This window comes from Odocoileus virginianus, chromosome 7 (assembly GCF_023699985.2).
Source record: "Odocoileus virginianus isolate 20LAN1187 ecotype Illinois chromosome 7, Ovbor_1.2, whole genome shotgun sequence".
Taxonomy (NCBI): Eukaryota; Metazoa; Chordata; class Mammalia; order Artiodactyla; family Cervidae; genus Odocoileus; species Odocoileus virginianus.
In genome coordinates, this window is record NC_069680.1 from 5,290,518 (window position 1) to 5,306,867 (window position 16,350).

Consider the following 16,350-nt stretch of genomic DNA (forward strand, 5'->3'; position numbering starts at 1 on the left):
TCCATCTGATTGGATTTACCCTAAGTCACAGGCGTGTGGGACCTTCTTTCCCTCAGCAACAGCTGGAAACAGCCCTAAATATGATTAATTAGCGCTGTAAAAAGTCCCGGACACAATTAAGATTTGTGTGTGTGTGTGTGTGTGTGTGTGTGTGTGTGTGTGTAGAGGGGTCAGGAGTGGGGGGAGTGGGGTGGATTACCAGCTATGTCTAGGGCCCTCCAAGGAGAGTAGAATGACATTTCCTCAGAGACATTCCTCTGACATCCATTTCAGGCAAGGGTCATTTTATCCGGTCTCCAGCTTCTGAGCATATTAGCCCCTTTCTCTGTCCCAGGGGTACTGCTTGATTTTCTGCTTTATTCCTTGATAAGGGGGGAGGGCGCGTGGTTTCTGGGGCAGGTGCCTCACTCTCTTCCCTCTACCACAAGCAGAATGTCCTCTGCCAAACCTCAGTTCCTCTTGCTGGGTCATTCTAGGGATCAGGGACACATGTGCAAATCTCAACATAGCTCCTTAGACCCAAGCCCAGAGGGATGTAAAATAGGAACCTCAGAGAAAGCTGAATAAATGAACTGCCAGCCAAGCTTCCTGCCCTGGGAGATATCTCACTTTCATCCTCTAAGACAGGACAGAGGTCATCTCTTTGGACTTCCCCCTCCCCACCAACCCCGCATCTCTAAGATGACAAAAGCTTATTCAGTGAGTCCTCTCTTGCCTCTTCTGTGATTTGGGTAATTGTTCCCAAAGATGTGGACATCCCAGCTTTGATAAGATGCTGGTTATGATCAATGTTATTTATAATCCTGAAAGTGAAGGAGACAGGAGCACAGACAATTCCCTCCAGTGAATCATCTGAAAATCAGTTCTCAAGAATCTTTGAAGGAGCACTTGATTTTAATTTATTTTCTTTATTACAACGGATCGATAGTCTGTTTTGCTGAGATAACTGAGCCCAGGAATAGGTTGCCTAGGTTCTGGCACTGATGGCCAAAGATGTAATGGACCAGAGGAGTGTGGAAAAGTCCCAGACTTGGCATCTCCTCTCAGAACCCTTCCAGGGTTAATGGCCTGAGTGCCTAGGGCCTCTGCTTTATGGCTGAGTCCCCAGCGGAGGGATCTAGGAAGGCTTAGAGCTGCTGAGTGGTCTTTGGGAGAGAGCTACCACATATACTGATGGACTTTATAACAAGCAGGGACCTAAACCACTGGGATTGTAATTCATTGTCCTGATATCAAGGTCAAGGAGTATATTGACACTGCTTGTCAGTCCTCAGCCCCAATACAGGCTTGCTGTGAGGATCAAAAGCAAGAGGGCTGTTCCAGGGGCCCTGGATGCATGTGTGTTGGCTCTATCATAGGGGTCAACTGTATGGTGCGCTCCCCTACCATTTCCATTTACACCCTTTGGGCTTTATAGTGTCTCACCATCAGGGAGAGAGGGAAGTGGGCACAATGGGGTGAGCAACAGACTTGGGTCCCAGTGGGCAAAATAAGGAGAAGGTAGAGGGTGGGAGATTGGCAAGAGGTTGCCAGGAAAGTAAGCTGAGGATGAGCAGCTCCTCTGTGAGTATCCTATGCTCTGCTCCTTTGGGCCTGATAATGGTGTTTACACAGATGGCTCCATGTATCTTTGTAGCTTAGTCTGTCTCTGTGTTGTCTTTCTACTCTTGTGTCAATACTTTGTGACCCTATGGCTATGGATAAGTGTGTCACCAGAAAGATCAAGAAACTAGGGAGTTATGCAATAGATCAAAATCAGACTTCCTTGGATTTGCTGAGCACAGTATTTGAAACATGAAATTGAATGCCTTTAGGAGAGGCAGTGCCTTTGAGCCACAGATCCCACCACTCCCTATTGCCCTCCACTGGTTGCTTCACATTTATATAATCTGCCTGGTGCTGCAGTCTTGAGTCTATGACCGCTTGAAAGGAAGGAGATACGCTACTATGGGTCCATGAATTGTCTCCTGAATAATTAGTCTCCTTCAGAGACAAAGGCTGGAGTCCAACCATCACCAGATTTCCTGGAAATGAGGGTTACTGGGAACCACTTTTTTTTTCTCCCCAGAGTCAGGAACACCTTTATTGAGGGAAGGAAACAAGTCTCATCTTTCTACGAGAGAGAGGTTCAAGATTATACAGGTGGGAATGGAACCCAAGCTGCATCAGTGGAACTCTTTGCACACTGCCTCTTCCCTTTACCAAGTCAGTTCTGAGCTGAGGTAGAGAACTGAGATATGAGAGAGGTCGAGGGAGAAAAAACACAGAGACCCCGAGGGACTCATTTCAAGCTGGTGTGTCCTGGACATGGGCCTCTGCCAGAGGATGGAGGGGGTTTGGGATGACACCCTAATGGGATGTTTGCTGGGCAGACTGATTGCTCAAACAGCCCATTCTGTGGCCTCACAAGAAGGCAGGGCCCCCTTCCTGTCCAGTATCGTATCACCACCCTGCTCCATTCTCCATCTTTCTGGGAGAAAGGAAAACTTGGGGGCCCAAAGAAGGGTAGACTCTTTTTTGTTCTCGAAGCTTAGAAGAGGTAGCTGGGAATGTGTGAGGTTTGATTTGGGTCTGGGGTTAGGACTTGTTCTTTGCTCCTGCTCCACCTTGGTAACCAGCCTTCCAGAACTCTCAGTGGATCCTGTAGGGTAAGGCCCCTAGGGGGACCAAAGTAGGATCAGATCTACCCCTGGGATCCCCCATTCAGCCAGCAGCTTCCAGAGTAGGAATCCTGATACAAGCCTTTCATTTGACTTCCAAGAAGCTAGGATAGAAATGTGGAAGGACTAAAGGGTGCCTCAGAGGTTATATAAGGGGGTAAGAACTTTGTAGTTATTTACCGAGTGTTTATTTTGTGCCAGATATTGGATTGAGTATTTTACATACTATATCTCAATCATCCTCTGAGGAACGTATTACTTACTTTCTCTCAGTACTCAGATAAAAGAAACTGAAGGTCTAGGAAGTTAAAAGTCACATAGTTATTATGTGGTGAATCTGATTAAATTTGAATTTCAAATAAACAATAGTTTGGTTTTTTTTTTTTAAGCATAAATACCCAAGAAAGCATGGGTACACTTTTGCTAAATTTGTTGTGTATTTGAATTCAAATTTAACGGAGCACCCAGCATTTTCTCTGGCAACTCTAGGGTGGGGCCCGGCCCTGCAACAATCCCCCAGGAAGCCCTGGGGGATACAGGCCTGATGTAAAAGGAAACGCCATGGACAGAGGAGCCTGGAGGCTCTAGTACAGGGGTCGCGAAGGATTCAGACTCGACTTAGCAGCTAAACAGCAGCAGCAAATGGTGGCCTAAGCTTAATAGACTGCTTAGGCTGCGAAGACTGCTTAGGCTGCCCTTTTCTCTCTTGCTGATTGTCGCTGATGCCTCGCAGAGCAGGGCAGGGCTTGGAATCTGGGCTCACCTTCTGCCCCGCCCCCCGTCCCAGCCCGCTCTGCCCTGGGGGTGTCAGAGGTCACACCCCTTCATCAATCAGGAGAGATGGGCTGCTCAGTAGGAAGCGGCAGACCATAGGTCTGCACAGCCGGGAACCATGAAAGAAATTTTAAATTAAATTAAAAATTTCAAGAAATGTGAGCTGGCAAAAAGGCGCTTAAGCAGTCATCACGGGAAAAATTAAAACTGTGACATTTATTGTCCGGTTTCGCACTGAATTATACAATGGGGGCGGGGTGGGGTCCATTGGAGAGCCGGTTCAAGCTTTCCAGCCTCTGAAGGTCTAGCCCAGCCCTCCCTCCAGAGCGGGCCTCGCTCTGGGCTGGCCTGGCGGATGGAGGATGTGAGAGCGACTCCTGGTCCGCATCCCATGCTCTCGCGCCCCGCTCTCCTCCCGCCTTCCATCAGACCCCGTTCTGGGACCACACGCTGGTCCTGCCCGGGCTTCCACTCCGGTTGGCGTCCTCCCTCCTCCGCAGGCTGAGCTTCGCGCGGCTCCAGCCCGGGCTCCACCGCCTGCTCCAGCGCTCGCTCATGCGTCAGCTCCGGTTCAGGCTCCGGCTCCCACTCCCGGCACGGCTGGCTCTGCTAGCTCGGGGCGTCTCCCTACTGAAGAATTATGTTGCATAAAGCAGCCGCCACCATCTTGAACTGGCAGTGAACTTTGCTTTCTACATATAAATACAGATAGCAATCACACCCCAATCAGCGCTGAGGCTTCAGGGCATCATCTCAGCAACTCTAACTTTCCCATTACGATAATGTGATTTTCACTCAGTCTATAATATCACCAGCCATGAATAAAGCAACTGGCTCTTTCTGTCTCTCTCCTCCCTCCCCCCTTTCTGTGCCTCTCTCCCACCCTCCTCAGTCTCTTTCTCTCCCTGGTGCTCTCCTCTCCTGTCTCTCTCTCAAACCCCTCCTGGTGTCACTCTCCATCTGTATCTCTGCATCTCTGAGCATCTCAGCCTTCCTCTCCCAGTCTCTCCTTCCTCCTCCTCTGGGACTCACCTTCCCTAATTACTAAAGACAGGACTAAAGACAGTCCTCCGGGGCCTCAGTAAAGTTCTGTTCCCCACCTCTGTCATCATCTGCCTTTGCCTGAAGGTGAGAAACTGTGGGATTGGAGGTGGTGGGGGTGGCCTGCAAGGCTTTGGGAAGGTGATGAGATGGGGAGGGGAGGCCAGGACTTGGCTGTCTCCCTTCTCTCTCTTTCTCTTTCCTTAGGTAACAGGAAGGCTCTCTGTGAGGATTCCCATCAGGAACTGAAGCATCCAGCAAGGAGAGCTGAAAACTGCCTTCTTAGGAGAGAGTCCTGGCGGTCTTCTGGATACTGGGGGCCCCAAACCCAATCAGGTTCCAAGTGCCAGACTATTGTGAGTACATACAACTGGTGAGAGGATACTCTAGAGAAGCCTGGGGAAAAGGAGAACCTGCCCAACCTTCTAGGGCTACTTCTGAGTACCTTGTGCATGCACTTGGCTATTCAGGCTGGGCTGCCTTTGCCAGGACATGTGTTAAAAGTCCAGAGACAGGGAACTTCCCCAGTGGTCCAGTGGTTAAGAGTCTTCTGCCTTCTAATGCAGGGGATGCGGGTTCAATCCTTGGTCGGGGGAACTAAGATCCCACTTGCCATAGGGTGTGGCCAAAAAGTAAAAAATAATAAAAGTCCACAGACAGTCTTTATCAAGGTGTCAGCCACCTTGTCAGAGCTCCTGGAAAGGCCTTCTCTTGCCTTCTTGGACATTCTCTAGGATGGTGGTAGTGCTAGTTAGGGGGTTGTCTGTGCTGGTGGTTCCTTTATCCATCCCCCTGGGTTTGTATTCCAATTCTTTCACCTACTAGCTTTGAGGCTGTGAACAATGCTCTTAACTTCTCTAAGCTTCAGTGTCCTCATCTATAAAATGTGTAAGGTACAGTTCCAGCGAGGCAGAAAAGGAAAGACGACCTCAACAGAAGTAGGTTACCTTTATTCAGGTAAGGAGGGGCAACAGTCGGCCTAACGACCAGGCTGAGCGCCGAAAGGGATCAGGGAGGCTTCATACTTATAGGGAGGTTTGTGGAAGCGATAAGGGAAACGTCAATCAGGCGGGATCTTTTGAATATTCTTTTGTTGAGATGACACTTGTAGTTGGGCAGGGGGTGATAAGTCTTCTGGGCGGGTGTAGGGGGTGGTAGGTTTCCGGACAGGGGGTGATAAGTCCCAGATAGATGCAACTGGCCTGGAGCATCAGATGGAACTAAAGTTGTGCTTTGTTTTCTCTGAAGTTAGATGATTCAGCAAGGGGCCTTTGAGACTGTTGTTCTCTTTTCTAGGCCCAAAAGACTCCTTCAAAATGAGACTAATTACAGTACCTATCTAGTGAACAAAATAATGTGTATAAAGTGCTTAACACGGTATTTGGCACATTGTTCGATAAATGTTAGCTATTATTATTACTATTACCAAATATTGAATAATGCCATATATATAAAGCAGTACATCATAGAAATTATGAGCCTGGGTTTTTAGAGTCAGACTGAATTTGGGTTCTAGCTTAGGTACTTACCAGCTTTGTGACCTTAGAAAAGTCACTTAGCCTCTCTGAGACTCAGTTTCCTCATCTGTAACAGCAGTAATAATAGTCCCTTCTTCATAGTGTTGTTGTAAGGGTTACTCAGGCTAATCTAGTGTTTGGCACAGTGCTGACGTATGCCACAGGCTCTAGAAGTATTAGTGATTAAGGATCAGACATGGCATATCCAGCCATGAATGAGGCAAACACTGGGGTTGTTCTGTGGGTTATTTTCTGGGCCCTGACCTTTTCTATTACTCTAGACCATTGATGGTCTTGATCTTTTACTTCTGTGGAGGTTGAGGGTTTGCTTTAATTTCCCTGGCTGTTAAATTATCACCTTTTCAGCTGCCCACCTAGCAGAGGAGTGGGACTAGAATTCCCGCTTAGCCCCTTTGCTAGGTAAGAGTGGTGAGAGAAGGGGCTTTTGAATGCCCTGTCTTAGGCAAGGGTGACAGTGTCCAGAAGGCAACTCTGGGATGTGCTCCCTAAGGAAGGGTTGACAAATTAGAATCAGACATCTGCATTCTGTCCATTTCTGTGTTTCTAAGTGTTTATGGATCCATCTCTTTGCTTTTATTTATTTATTTATTTTTGGTTTCTCCCTGAAGATTTCTTTGGAGGCATTCCCAGCCTGATCTCAGATGGAAGAAGGGAATGCAGACTGTTCACCTCAGTTGGGCCCTGAAGGTGAGACAATCAGAACTCCCAGCTCTGGGGCCTGGAGAGGCAGAGCCAGAGGAGGAACCTAGGACCACAGTGTCTGGCCAGTGGGTTATTTGGATCTCTTTGGTCAAACCTAGCCTCTTTGCTTGGCTCCCGGAAGAAGGAAGCTACCCTTCAATATCCAGAGCCATAAGCCAAAGCAGGCTTAAAGAAGTGTTTCAGCCAAGGGAACTTGAACTTAGAGTCTGGTCTCCTCCCTCCTCACCCCACTTGTCAAAGACAAATAAAACATAGTCCATCCCATCCATATGGTCAAAAACCAGTGGGGGAGGCAGGCATGAAAGTAAGGAAGTAAAACAGAGAGACAACAAAGATAACTACAGGTTGCAGTGAGGACAAAAAACAAAACAGTGGTCAGTTCAACCTAACCTGTGTTACCTGAGACAGGTATCACTTCCTAGAGGAACTGGTGCTTCAGCTAATTTGCAAATGTGGGCAGAATGGAAGGGGGAAGGGAAGGAAGGGCCCATAAGGCAAGGGGAATGGCATATACAAAAGCCTTGAGGCATCGAACAGCATGGCACATTTGGAGACCTGCTGTACAGAGGGTGGGGTGGAGAGGTCACTCTGGGGGAAGCTGGGGACAGAGGACAGATAGTAAAGGGCCGTGGGCAGTTGTGCTTTTATAGGGGCATTAGCAGTGGAATGATTTGCATTTCAGAAAACTAGCTGTGAAGAAGGTGAAGAGAATGGAGGGAGGGATGTAGCCAGAAACACTGGAGGCTGGGAGGTCAGTAAGGAGGCTCCTACAACTGTGCAGGCAAGAGACAAAGAGGACCTGAGCTATGGCAGTGGGGTTGGAGGTCCTGAGACCAGGGAGAGCCTTACAAGGGCATGGACAGGATTTTGTCCACTGGTTGGAGGTGGGATGTGATGGGGGAGAGGATTCCTGGATGACATCCTTGGGTGAATGATTGGGAGTGTTGGAGGTGGGGAGGTGGGGAACAGAAGGAGTGGAAGGGGTTTGGGGTGAAGGCAAAATACTGAGTTCTGATTGGGACATGTACCCACTTGGGGGATCCAGAGTACATCTCAGCAAAGATACCCTGGAAGTTACAAGGCTATTAAGAACAATTTTATATCCATACATTTGGAAATAAAGATGTCTGGTAGGGAGTTGGAAATGGGTGTGTGGAATTCAAGAGAGAAGCCTTGTCAGGGTATATGGATTTGAGAGTCACCAGTATATGGACGTGTATTAGGGCCATGGGAAGGAGGTCCGCTACTTGGGAAAGACATGAGAAGAGAAGAGGGCCAAGAATAGTCTTAGGGAATGTCAACACTTAGAGGAGTGTGTGGTTTTCAACCTTGACAGCACATTTTGATGAGTCAGGGAATTTGAAAAGCACCAGTGTCTGGGCCCCACCCTAGAACAACTAGATCTGAAACTCTGGGAATGAGCTGTAAAAGTTCCTCGTGCATGCGTGCTAAGTTGCTTCAGTCCTATTGGACTCTTTGTAACCCTATGGACTGTAGCCCACCAAGCTCCTCTGTCCATGAGATTCTCCAGGCAAGGATACTGGAGTGGGTGGCCATGCCCTCCTCCAGGGGATCTTCCCAATCCAGGGATTGAACCTGGGTCTCTTGGTCTCATGCATTGGCAGGCAGGTTCTTTACCACCAGCGCCACCTGGGAAGCCCAAAAGTCCCTCAGGTTGTTCTAAAATGGAGTTGCGGCTGAGAACCAGTGACTCAAAGGGAGGGCAGAGGAACATGGCTAGCAAAGACTGAGAAGGAATATTCAGGAAGGTAGGAAGAATTTCGAGGAGGGAGAATTCCAAAGCATCAGATGATGCAGAATAACAGTGGTTGAACTCTACCCAGCACTCATGCTCAGTCGGGGACTTGACATGAACTCACTGAATCCTCCCAGGGGCTTAATGAGGCAGGTGCCAGTATTATCATCGCCATTTTAGAGATAAGGAAACCAAGGCACAGGGATGTTAAGTACTTGCCCAGAGTCACACTACCAGTAACCAGAAACCAGGATTCAAGCCCAGGAAGGTGACTACTGAGTCTGTGCTCCTAACTGCTAGCCCACCTTTCCCACCAAGGGTGGAGTGAGGTGAGCACTGCCCATGGTTCTAGCCCTTAGCTGATCCATACAGCCTTCCAAGGGGCCCGCTGTTCTCTTCTCTCTTCCCTTCCTTCTGTCTTTCTCTCTTTCCTTTTTTTATCCCTCCCTACATCACTAAGGCAGCTGCCCTTCATCTCTCTGGCCATCCCCTGGTTGACGGGCCAGGTAGAGCTGGTTCTCCTCTCTGTTGGTGAGACCACACTTTCTGCCCCTAACCGTGTGGCCACAACCATGAGCACATGGCCGGTAGCCTCTTCATTCATCATGCTGAGCTGAGCATCCTTTTTAGGTCTTCACAGTCTAGAAGTGGGTGGGGAATTGGGGTGATACAGAAGAAATAAAGGCTCTGACAGTCCTGGGAAGTAAGTCTTTCTGGGGAATTGATACTGTGATAGATACTGAGGAGGAAAGAGACTGGAATCCATGTTCACATGGAGGGAATATCAGCCTAGTCAGACACCTGGGACACCCCTCTTCACAGCTCCTGCCTGATTCCCCCAGGCCTGGAGGCAGTGGTTCTCAACCAGCCTGCATGTTAAAATGTAAAAACATACTACAAGGACCACCTTCTGAACAACTGGAATCTCCAGGGGTAGGGCCCAGGCACTGATGGATTTTAAAAGGTCCCCAGGGGATTTTAATGTAGCCAGAGTTGAGAACCACAACCTCAAGAAGAGAGGTCTGGATAAGTATAACAAGACAGTGCTTCTAACTCTCACTTTATCATTTCATAGCTGGTGGTCTTGCATAGCCCATCAGACCTCTTTGAGCCTTAATTTTCTTGTATCTGTAAAATGGGAGTAGTAACTCGTCCCTGCCTGCATTATACAAATTGTTATGTTGCTCAGGTAGACTGTTGAATGTAGTATATTTTGTTAATTATATAGAGCATTATATTAAAAGTGAGGTGGAATTAACCTATACAGACACAAATAGATGCAGGTGTTCACTTAGCACTCTAGGGGTACTTGAGTGAGAACACAGACACACATACACACACATACATACAACAGACAGCAGTTGGTTGGGCTCTGAAAGAAAAACTGTGGTTCTCTGGACTTGGCCTTTTATGTTTTTAGCCTTCAGAATATGCCATTAAAATATGGAGCATTGATCTGGGTGTGTGCACACACACGCACAAATGTATGTGCTTAAATGATTGCTAAAGTGTGGCATCATTTGAGTCTGCCTGTCAGCCTATCAGAAACGTCATCTATAACCTTCACTGTTTGCAGTTTAATCTCCCCTGCCTCCCCGAGGGCCCTGTTCTGACATTTTAAACCCCATAAATGACAGTAGTGCTCTAAGCCATTTTGAAAAAAGCCAAGCATTTGGAAAAAACACATAGAGACATACCCCTAAATTCCCCTTCCCTTGAACACATGCTCACTCACGCTCATAAGTGGAGCTCACACCCTGCACTGGCCAATTTAGGAGAAGTCACAGATATGGGCCATCATAAGCACACGTGTGTGATGGCAGGACACAGATGCATGAGAGCCCAGTCGTGTATCTGGGGCCTTTGTATGTGCTCCAGTGGGCACACCGCAAACACAGCTTTCTGCCCCTATCCTCAAGTCCTATTCATTCAAAGTTCCATGGCTTTGAAAGAGAATCAAAGAATCCAGGCTCCTTGGAAGGCTGGTACTGGGAACAGTTGGGTAACATAGGAGACTAAGGGGCCCCAAATCTTGGGTTTAGTGTTAGGCAAGGATGTATCGATACATTAATAGGTTTAAGGTTTCCACTCTTGGAAAGCCTTTGGGTACAAAGGGATAACGAGCAAATTGTACTCCACCCTACCAACAACCAGATAGCACACCACATTTGGGGAACTGGAATGAAAAAAGAAAACCCAGAGATGCTTATTAAAGGGATGAGTGTGTGAGTGTAGAAGGACAAGATGTGGTATAAGATGTTGACAGGAAGCCCCATAAGACAGGGCCCTGTCAGCTCCTGGCTGTATCCCTAGGGCCTGGCACCGGGTTTACCACACACCAGAGGCTCATCAGTACTTGATGAATGAATGACTGAAAGAAGGTGTAAACACTAGAGTGAGTAAGTAGTAAGGGGAGTGTGTATGTGTGTGTGTGTGTGATGGAATTGGGAATGGGGCTGGGAGATTGGATAGTTAAGGACAGTTTCTTAGAATAGATAACTTCTGCTCTAGGACTGAAGGAGAGAGGCCCACATCACATCTAATATCCATTTGTTCCAGGGTAACTGGCTGGCTTTTCTTGGTCTAAACTATCTCTGATTTTGCAGCAAGATCTCCCTACTCAAAGGCAAGACAGACTTTTCTCCTATATGTGAGGAGTACGTACCAGCAGAGGATATGGACTCTGAGCAGCTTGATTCTGAGGGGCTCTGTGGATTCCTCATGGTATGACTGGCTCCTATGGCCCTCCCTCCCCACTCAAGTCATCGTGCACTTTAAGGAACTTGTTTCCATGGCAACCATTTAGTGTCAGAAAATGAGGCCTGTGACGTCAGAATGGGGGATGGGGTGAGAAACCTCCATCCCCCATGTCCCTGGCTCCCCGCTCAGTGTCTGCAGCCTTGCAGGGAAAGCTCCAGAAGAGACGAAGTACACTGCACTCCTGAGGAGCACAGGTTCTGGGTCAGGCAGGGCCCAGAAACAGGGACTGATTTGGAGATCTGACTCACCTGGCAGTGTCCCTACCTACCATTCCACTCCAAAATGCTGGCAAGGCTGAGGGCCCAGTAATGAGACAGTGTGGGCATACTTGGAAGGGTAACAATGATCTGGGACCATTGCCTGTCCCCTGGGAGAGAGGGATCCAGGTTCTCTTTATAAAGGGGGCTGTAAACAAGTAAACATGACATAGAGGGAAGGAAGTCTTGGTTGTAGGAGACCTGTCATCATACCTTAGGGATGGATGCTTTGGTCTAAAGGAGGAAAGTACATACTTTAAATAAAAGAGTAGGGACTTCCCTGGTGGTCCTATGGTTAAGACTCCAAGCTTCCACTGCAGAGGCACTGGTTCATTCCCTGGTAGGGGAACTAAGATCCCACAAACCACACAATGCAGCCAAAAAAATTTTTTTTTAATAAAAGAGGAAGAAACCCAGCTATGAAGGCATCTAGAGAGTGTCAGAGAAAGAATTCAGTAGGCACTTAGCTCTCTGAGTCTTGGTGCAGAGAATAAGACGTAACAGAACTACAGCAATTTAAGCCCCTTAGATCCTTAGGACCATGGCTAGCTTTCTGAGGGAGTCTGGTCTGTTTGGGAAGGTCATTCAAATCAGAAGATGAAAAAAAGAATGCAAAGGACCTTGTCCTTAGGAGAAAAAAGAAGGCTGAGTGTTCATTTACTGGACTTCCTGGCCGAAGTAAGTGAACCTCATCACACCAGCTGGGCAGGCCCTGCTGTGGAGATGATGAAGAGGACAATGATGATGATGATGATGGCAAACAGCAGCAGCTGTGTTTCTCAGGGCACTTGACATTTTCCTCCTTGTGGTAGGCCAGTTGGCAGGTAGGCAGGAGTTGAATTGTCTGTAGGTTGGGTCTGAAAGTGGACTCTAGGGTGGAGATGACTGTGCAGGAGCTTCACTGGGGAGCCCTTGGGATTATCGCCAGTGCAAGGAAGGAATTGGAAAGAAGCAAGACTGAACTGGAGGAGAAGTTGGGTTACGCTACTCAAAAAAGGCCTTAGTCAACCACATGGAGGGCTCTGAGGCTGCAAGGCCCTTCAGGACTGTCTGGAGTAGAGAGAGGGGGCTGGGCCTTCATATGGCTGGGGTGACCAGGCGCTGGATGCAGGCTGCCCAGGGGAAGGGCCTGACCTTAAGCGCAACAGCTCTCTTTGGCAGAGACAACTCCAAGGAAAGCTGACAGGCCAGGGAGGCACCTGGAGATAGTCCTTGAGGACTGAGGGAAGCGTGGCTTTGCAACATGGCCTCCACCACAGCAATGACCACTTTTCCTTTTGAAACTGAGGAAAGGGAAGTTCAGAGAGATGTCATGAACTGCCTACTCATACTGCTGTCATACAGGTAGGGTTGGAGTTTAGTTTCAGCCTCGTAGACTTAGTCTTGGCTTCATGGAGAAGAAATTTCAGTGTAAAACTCCTCTGAGTGACTGCAAGAGCAGATCATTAAGGGAAACTCTCACTGAGTCTCCGTGGAGGACAGGCCACTGGAGCTAAGGGTTCCCAAAGTGGGAGGCTAAATGGAAAGCTGTCCATACTGTCCTTGGGCAGACAGAGTCAGGATGCAGACAGATCCTGAGCCAAGTCTCAGCTCTGCCGGGGTCTAGGGAGCTTCCTCCCCCTCTAGAAAGGGCAGCCCTCGCTTGAGTGTGCTCAGTCACGTCCAACTCTTTGCAACCCAATGGACTGGTAGCCCACTAGGCTCCTCTGTCCATGGGATTTTCCAGGCAAGAATACTGGAGTGGGTTGCCATTTCCTTCTCCAGGGGATCTTCCTGACCCAGGAATTGAATCCGTGTCTCTTGCGTCTCCTGCATTGGCAGATGAATTCTTTACCACTCTGCCACATGGGAAGCCCCTGGGAAGGGGAGGCTGTGATTCTTAGCACAGAAGTCACAGACCTGGCTGATCTGGGCTGTGAGAGAAACTTCCTGACAGTTGTGTTGAGCTGATAGAAAGAAATGGGGCTTTGAGAATATTATTCTGTCTGCTTGATACCTGGTCCCTGGTCCTCAAGGAGTGGAATCTCTGAGGGTCTCCCTGGGAGCTTCTAAAATGGGACAGAACAGTCAGTACCGGTCGAGTCATGGTCAGCCTCAGTCCCAGGACCAACCAGCTGCATCAGGAAAGCCTGGCAGAAGACATTTGTTTGCTGAGGGATTGACAGTGGTGAGGAAAGGAGTGGACAAGGTGACAGAAGGTGAGAGATACCAAGGCAGAGAGAACAGAGAGGGGACTGACTCTCTGTCAGAACCAGCCATCCTGACAGAAACAAGGTGAAGGAATGCAGTCCCTGGGCTGGGCCATCTAGATCCCACTGAGGATTCTGGAAGTCTCTGAAGAGTGTTATGAATATGTGTGGTTGGGGTGGGGCTGTGACAGGATCAGGTGAGTGTAGGAAGTAGAGTGAAGTGAGTCCACACCCCTCCCTCACCTGCACACTTGAACTGAGGGGTCTACGGGCTGTGAGTGACAATGGTTTCTCACAAGTGTCCCTGGCTAGGAGGTGGGAAAGAGCCCTGAGCCATCACTGGAAAGACCCAGAGATGTGAGAGGCAAACGGATGGGAAGCTGATGGCAGCCTGGGAGTTTCTGTCAGGGATGCTCATGAGGATCTGCCAGCCTCTCCCCAGTTGCTCTTTGCCCTGAGGGCCATGGGCGTGTGCCCCCAGGACCTGGTCCTTCTTGTGCTTCTGGGAGGCAAGAGTGAGTGGCCACAGTTCTGTCTAGGAGACTCTGTTCAGAAAGGGACTGTTGATTTTTTTCTTAAAAAACTCTGTCACCTCGCCCTTCCCCCACACATTTCCCTTCATGACCTTGTGACTCCTCCATTAGGTCTCCTTTCTTCTTGCTTCAAGAAAAAGTCAGGTGGGGAGGGCTGGAGACCAGGGAGGGAGGCGAGCCGGCAGAGAGGCTGAGCCAATCGCGGGTCTGCAAGGTGCAAAGCAATCAGCAGAGCCGCTGGTGAGCGGGTCACTCAGTAGTGTGCACATCAGGGTGAAATCCTTTCAGCTCTTCGCCAAACCCCTAGTGAAAGACAATCAGGCTCGCTGTCACCGAGCTAATTCTGTCTATATAAAAGCAGTAATGAAATTCACGGCAGGATTACCCTCTCCATCCAATGGGCCAGCGTCGTGGTGACATATCTCTCTTATTGCCCGAATGTAACACACCATCTAATTTACGTCGTGTAGCGAGCAGGAATGAAATGTTCATAAAGAATTGCTGCATCTCGTCACCTTAACTGCGGCCCGGGGCTCTGAGGCATCTGTCAGGGAGAGGAGCAGGAGGAGGGAGGGCGGGCGGGACTCAGGGAGCAGCAGCCAGGGGCAGGGGTTCTAGGGATGGTTGTTTCTTAATAGGGTGAAGTGAAGGCAGAGGGAGGTGGGGCAGGGGTAGGGTAGGGAGAAGAGTGGGAAAGGGGGCCAATGGAGGGCTTTGGGGGAGACAGGGATAAATAAGGGTAGGATGGAGTGGTCTGGAGGGAGTGTTTGGAAGTCTGTGAGTCTGGGGAGCCAGAGAATCTGAGAGAGTATGTGTGTCTTTGGGTTTGGGTGACTTTGGGCGGAGACATGAGTGCCTGGTTCGTTGGGAAAATGACCCTCCGGGTGCCTCCCAGATACTGCAGGGCCCCTAGTAGTCTCTCTCATTCTCTGGAGGTGGAAATCCATCCGCTTCCGAAGGCTGTCAGAACCAGACTCTTGGTTTTGTGAGAAAGGAGAATTTTAATAGAAGTAAGCAAGGAGCAGGCAGACACCAGAGGCAAGTTTACAAACTTTGGAGTCATCCATGGCCCCTTGGGCTCCTGTGTGCACTGCAGGACAAGACCAGCTGCTAGCTCTCTCACCTCCACTCTAGTGTTTCACCCATCCATCCTTTTCTGTCTCCACCACCCCAGTCCAAAGCCACTGCCATCTGTTGCCTACCTAACTCAGCACCCCACTGACTGGTCTCCCCCCGTGGCCTCTTGCCCCCTCAACTCAGCCAGATAGTGGTCATCTCACTACTATCGACCCTCAACTTGAAACCCCACTATGGTGTCCCCTTGCTCTTAGGACAAAGACTAGAACTCACATCTCTGACTTTGCCCTACACTCTCAGTTTCACACTGTGCTCCAGCCACATTTGTCTTTTCCTATTGTCTGAATGTGCCACATTCTAACCAGCCACTGGGGTTGCTCACAGGCTTCCTTTCCTTGGAAGATGCCTATCAGCGCAGCATTACCCCTGCATGACTTTAACTCCTACTCTCACTTCAGATGTCAGTCGAAATGTTGGGGCCTGGAGAAAGCCTCCTGTGACTACCCACACTTGGTCAACTTGGCTTTTCTAGCATCATTTCCTTCCTGTACAACACAGACCACGTACTGTAAGGAGAAATTTCCTTTTGTGACCATCTGATTACAGCCTGGACTCTGAGCTCCATGAGGGCAGAGACCCTTATGCTTCCATCACCTGGTACAGAATCCAGGGACACTGTAGCCGCTCAATAAGTATTTGTGGAATGAAGGCATGTGGGGTCTGCACAACCATTACAGGCTAGAAGCCCTGCTACTTCCTTCTTCCATTCATTCAGCAAACACCTACTGAATGTCTCCTGAGTGCCAGGCATCGTCAGAGGCTCTGTGGTCACTAGGCTAAACAAGTGAAGACACAGTCTCTGCCTCTGAGGAGCTCACAGTCCAGGGAAGGGGACAGGCAAGCACAGAAAGCAACCAGGGTGCTAAACATGTCCTATGCTGCTTTACTCCAGAGACAAGCCATGTCCTGGGCCCGTATCAGAGCCCCCATGAGGAGGGGTTGATCTTCCTGGGCTATACAAAATTCTCCCAGACTTCCCCTAGACACAACTCAGACATCTATG

At 49.1% G+C, this 16,350-nt stretch overlaps 1 long non-coding RNA gene across 1 annotated transcript; it reads right to left on the reverse strand.

Annotated features, from left to right (window-relative positions):
- Positions 1 to 3,623: 3,623 nt before the first annotated feature.
- On the reverse strand, positions 3,624 to 11,258 carry LOC110122964 (uncharacterized). Its single transcript, XR_002309378.2, has 2 exons — positions 11,137 to 11,258; positions 3,624 to 4,064 (listed from the first exon to the last, which is right to left on the reverse strand). It is a non-coding gene; the product is annotated as an uncharacterized lncRNA (long non-coding RNA).
- Positions 11,259 to 16,350: the final 5,092 nt, after the last annotated feature.